The sequence below is a fragment of the Arvicola amphibius genome, chromosome 4 (genome assembly GCF_903992535.2).
Source record: "Arvicola amphibius chromosome 4, mArvAmp1.2, whole genome shotgun sequence".
In the NCBI taxonomy this organism is placed as follows: Eukaryota; Metazoa; Chordata; class Mammalia; order Rodentia; family Cricetidae; genus Arvicola; species Arvicola amphibius.
Window position 1 is genome coordinate 17787278 of NC_052050.1, and position 5952 is coordinate 17793229.

A 5952-nucleotide genomic window follows, 5' to 3' on the forward strand; every position below is an offset into this window, starting at 1 on the left:
TCTGTGCTTCCTTTTTCATTGGTGTGTGTGTGTGTGTGTGTGTGTGTGTGTGTGTGTGTGTTCATGAGTGTGTATGAGTGGATGTGGATGTGGGTGTGCATGCATATAGAAGACTTCTTCTTCTTCTTCTTCTTCTTCTTCTTCTTCTTCTTCTTCTTCTTCTTCTTCTCCTTCTTCCTCCTCCTCCTCCTCTTCGTCCTCCTCCTCATCCTCCTCCTTGTCCTCCTCCTCGTCCTTCTTCTTAGGTCTTTTCACTGGTCTGGGGTTTGTCAAGCAGTCCAGGCTTGCTGGTTTCCCCAATGCTGGAATTACCAGTGTGCACCAACACCAAGCCTGGCTTTTTTTTTATGTGGGTTCTGGGAACTGAACTCAGGTCCTGGATTTGCTTGATAAACACTACTGACTGAGCCATCTCCCCAGTCATATTGTACTTTTTTTTGTCTTGGATTGTTGCAATATCCCAGTTTGTTGCATTGCCCAGTAAACGCTGTCACCTGCCCTGGATAAAGAATAAAGATTGAGAGATAGGAACGTTCCTTGTGGCCACCAGCAGGCAGTAGTGCCAGGCTGAACGCAGATCTGCCGGCATCCAAAAGAGAGGTCCTTTCCTCCTAATGTTCCCACGTCTTCTCTTGGGCAGGTAGGGCAAGAACACACCCCTTGTTATAAGTTCCGGGTAAACGGAGGCCTCAAGTAAGGTCATCATCCAACCCAGGTTGCCCATCAAATCAGAGCAGGCTGAACATATTTGCAGGGGCCCCACTGTGTGGCCTGCAACACGGGGAGGATGGGGATCGTGTAGAGCAAAGGGGGAACCTTCAGGAGCTTGTGGCCTGAGGACAAACAGGGAGCACAGCCATACAATGGATTCCACATGAGCTCCGGACTCCCAGCTTTAGTGTTCTGCTTCCCCTGCACACGCTGGAAAGCTGTTGCTTCCTGGGGCTCCGGTACAAGGGAGGTGGAAGCAGCGAGTCGGGGCACGGGGAGCAAACAGTCCTTTCCTCCCAGCTCAGACCTGCCCTGTCCCAGCTCTTCAGCCGTGCTGAAGGCTACATTCATTCTCTCACCTGGGGTCCTCAGGGAGGGAGACAGCCCCGAGGGTACCCGTGTTTCCCCTGTATCCCGTTCTAACATGTTTGAGGCCCTGTGCTCTTGGGCACGGATTCCAGCTGGTTCTGGACAAATGACAGAAGGTTCCGCACACCAGCAGCAGGCTTCGGTTTGTGCATGGCTTTATCGTCTTTCTCACTTGAGCCCCATCTGACACATGGCCTCTTCCCTGTCACAGCCAGGGGAAGTGAGGCTGGAATGGTTACCTGGTACACAGAGGTCTGTCCCTTCTGCCAACAGGCAGACTCAAGGTGTTCTTTCCACCGCATGTTGTGGAACTGGGGGTGCATGACATGAAATTCCTACAGATTCAGTAAAGAAATTATGTTAAATATACAACAAAACAAAACACTTAGTCTTGGCTGGGGAGATGGCTCAGTGAGTAAGAACATTTGCTGTGCAAGCAGGAGGACCTGAGTTCTAATCCCCAGTACCCACTTAAAAGCTAGACATGGCGACATGTGCCTGAAATTCCAGCATTGGGGGATGGGGTGGGGGATGGGCAAATCCTGGGGTTTGCTGCCCAACTAGCCTAGCTGAATGGTGATTCTGGTTCAGCGAGAGATCCTATCTCAAAACAAACAGAAGAGAGTGACAGAAGAAGCTAGCCAAGGTCCTCCTCTGGTCTCCACACTCATGTGTGCCCATACACCCCACACACAGATACACACCAAAATAAGTAAATAGACAGATGTACACACACACATACACACACACACACACCTGTGCATGTGCGTGAGTGTGCACACATGTGTATACGTGTGTATTTGCATATTCATTTTGTCAACTCATTTGTGAATTCACAGTTGTTAAGCTATTCCAATACCTCCAATACTTCAGCTCCCCGAGACCAATAGAAGCCCAAGCCATCATCACCTCTGAGAGCTGTGACACCATCTAGAATACCATCTACGCTCACACTCCTTCCGCTGGGCCTCAAATGGCCTTCATAACACTGTTCTCCTGCTCCTGGTTGTACTCACGACTTAGGCATTGCACTCAGCGTGGTATTTCTGCAGCCCAGTACTCTAGAATGCTCTCCCCGCCTGCTTGTTCCAGGCGATGCTGATAATTCTTCCATGTGTCAGTGCTCGAGCTACATGTCTCCATCTTGCAGCGCGTGTCTCTGTCTCGCAGCTGAGGTTAGCGATTGTCTCCTGAACCATGATCCAGGCTAACTTTTTCCACGAAGCTGTGGCGGTGTGGTGTGTGCACTTCCCTGTCCAATGTTGTCAGTGGCTACAAGCGGATGCGCCATTCCATGGCTAGCAATGCTCACTCTCATTGCTTGACCATGTGGCTTCTGCCAGAGCGCCTCAGGGAGAAGCCACTATTTTCCCTTGGAAACTCACAACTCCTCTTTGGAGCGCCAGCTCAAGACTGTGGGACTCTTTGTTTGTCTAGTAACATTTTTCAAAAATTAGCTTATTGTGGATGGAAAGATAGCTCAGTGATTCAGAGCACTTGCTTTTACAGAAGACCTGGGTTTGGTTCCCAGCACCCACATAGGGCAGCTCACAACAGCCTATAACTCCAACTCCAGGGGATTCAACACATCTCTGGCCTCCGAGGGCACTTGCATGCATATGGTGCACTTAGAGACAAGCAAGCATATATGCATGCACATAAATAAAAATGAATTATTAAGACTCCACTTATCTGTTTGTGTGTAGCATGGTGGATATATGTATAAGCCAGAGGATCACTTGCAGGAGTTGGTCCTCTCCTTCCACCATGTGGATCTCAGGAATCAAACTCCACTTACCAGCCTTGACAGCAAGTGCCTTTACACACTGAGTCATCTCGCCAGCCCCCAATAACATTTTTTATGCAATGTGCACAGGTGTGCACACGCATATGCATTTGGAGGCCAAAGGACAACCTCAAATGTCATTCCTCAGGCATTGTTTTTTGAGACTGGGTCTCGCCAAGTATGCCAGGCTGGCTAGTCACCAAGTCACCGCAGACTGTCCAGCGCTGGGGTGGCAACCACACACCACCCTCCCTCCCTGGCATCTTAAATGTGGGATCTGTGTACTGGACTCAGACCTTCAGGCTTGCACAGACGCCTCCCCAGCCCTTAGTTGACATTTTATATAGAAGAGCTTTTCCTTCTCTCCTTCTCACGTGACAGTCTTCATCTTTACGGTCACCCCCTGGGGTAAAAACCATCAACTCCCACTTTAAGGATTTAAAAAACTGAGATTCAGGGAGCCTGAAGTATTTGTTGACTGAGTTGTCAGGGCCAAGATTCAAGACTTTCTCGTGCTTGAAGTTGGGCCCATTCCTTTTGGAATCTTCTCAGATTCTCAGATGACTGGACAGGACAAGGGGAATTCCCCATGGGATTCCAGTAACAGGTGGAGAAAACAGGGGAAACAGCTGGGGACGCTATCGCAAGGACACAGTTCCTTGAAGCTATAAGCCAGGCTTGCTCTCAATCAGCCCGTCCCCTATGTTGGTACCCACCCTCACTGTCCCCAGAAACCCTGCCTTTACCAGCCCTTGCTATGGTTTACAATTTGTGGAGCATCACCATTAAATCCTAGAGCTACTGAGATGTCCCAAGGCCAACTTTTCTACTTCCCAGAGTCCTGGAGATGCACAGAACAATCTCCCCACTTGTTCCATCTCCAGGCGGGGGAAAGACTGACAGCGATTCTAGGATGTATGCAGACAACAGACAGGACATGTCTGTTAGAGACGGAATTTAGAAAGTTTCCATGCCTTTGCAAGGTCCCCCAGTAAAGAACAGAGACTTATCATCTCTGCCCTGGACATGCAGAGCCGGCTGAACCATGGCTTGGAACACCAGAAAGGGCCCTGGGGAGCTGTAAGCATTCAACATGGTTGATAGCACCTTCCTCCTCCCTTGCAGGGAATCTCCTCTCTCCTCTGCATACCTGCAGAGCCCAGGCTGGCTGCCTCTCACGTGCCTTATTCCCCCACCCCCATCCTTCCTAAGAGCCCAGGGGCTATGGGGCCCATGTTCCTCCCTGGCTTTCTCAGGCCCATTAGTGTGTTTATGCTAGAGTTGGCACAGGGAGCCAAGCCAGACCCCCATACACACACTAGCCTTCACCCCCAAAGAGTGGCTAGTTGAGTGTGATAAGGGTTAGTCAGATGCGTGGCAGACCTGGCCCAGTGTCCGGATTCCTGCCTCGCTGTCTGAACAAGTCCAGGACAGCCAAGGCCCTGGAGAGTAGCGGTAGCCCCGGGTCTCACCACCCTTCTTCAGCAGCCCCTCCCATGCCTGACAGCCTCTAATCTCAGCTGTCTTCATGCAGCCATGCAGCCAACCCGCTGAGCCTGAGGTCACCTGACGCCGACACATTTTAATTCACAAACTGATTTCTGCTTGTTGGCAACATGTCATTTCTGAAATTGCTTTCTCTGCCCAGAGGCGGGACTGTCAGAGTGGGGCAGGTGTGGCAGTGGTGCCGCCCCCACCCCACCCCCACTCCAAGTTCAGGAAGGATTAAGTGGGGGGCATACATAAGATCCTCAAGCTCAGCTTCTCATGTTTCTCCAAGGGCCAGGGAGGCCAGAGATGGGGGGTGTTGGGGGACGGCCTTGGCTCTTCTCTCCAGCTGGAAGACAAGAGGCCTGTAGTTCTGCCGGTGAAGCTGCTGCTGTGGCTACTGCTGCTGACAGTAACAACGGGAAGTGAATTTGCGCATGCTCTGCACTGACACCACGCACCTTGCAAGGTGCATCGCTGGTGCGTCATCGCGTCTGCGTGGTGTAGTAACCCTCCCCGTTGATTCCAGCCCTCTCTGGAGGCTGGGAACTGGGCTCCCGTCATTCACACAGCAAGAGCGACAAGGCAGCTGGGAGTGGTGTCACATGACTTGTTGGGCAGTAGTGGCACACACCTTTAATCCCAGCACTCGGGAGGCTGAGGCAGGTGGATCTCTGTGAGTTTGAGGCCAGCCTGGTCTACAGAGTGAGGACAGCTGGGTCTACACAGAGAAACCCTATCTCAAAGAAACCAAAAGAGAGGGACTGAAGTGATGGCTTAGTGGTTGAGAGCACTGGCCGCCCTTCCAAAGGTCCTGGGTTCAATTCCCAACAACCGCATGGTGGCTCACAACCATCTGTAATGGGGTCTGGAGCTCTCTTCTGGTCTGCAGGCAAACATGCAGACAGAGCACCGTATACACAATAAATGAATAGATCTTTAAAAAGAAAGGAAACTAGAGGAGCCCTAGGCCACCTGCTTCTGTAATCGATTCATGCCTTGGCTTAGGCATCTTCAGTGAAATCTTCCAACTTCCATGACAGTCCCCATCTCTGCAGCCCATCTTTTAAAACATTGTTATCATTTATTTGTGTGTGTATGTGTGTATATGTTTTATATGTGTGCATGTGAAGGCCAGAGATCAACATCGTATGTCTTTCTCAGTTGTCCTTCATTTTATTTTTTTTCTCATTTTCACATGAGTGTGAGGGGCATGTGTGTGGATGAGCATGCGCACATGTGTGGATGAGCACGCACATGTGTATGGATGAGCATGCACACATGTGTGGATGAGTGTGCACACATGTGTGGATGAGCACGCACACGTGTGTGGGTGAGCACATGCGTGTGTGGATGAACACTTGCGTGGGTGGATGAGCACACACAAGTGTGTGGACGAGCATGTAGCCATCTGATGTGGAGGCCTAAACCTCATTTCTTTTTTTTTTTTTTTTTTTTTGGTTTTTCGAGACAGGGTTTCCCTGTAGTTTCTAGAGCCTGTCCTGGAACTAGCTCTTGTAGACCAGGCTGGCCTCGAACTCAGAGATCGGCCTGCCTCTGCCTCCCGAGTGCTGGGATTAAAGGTGTGCGCCACCACT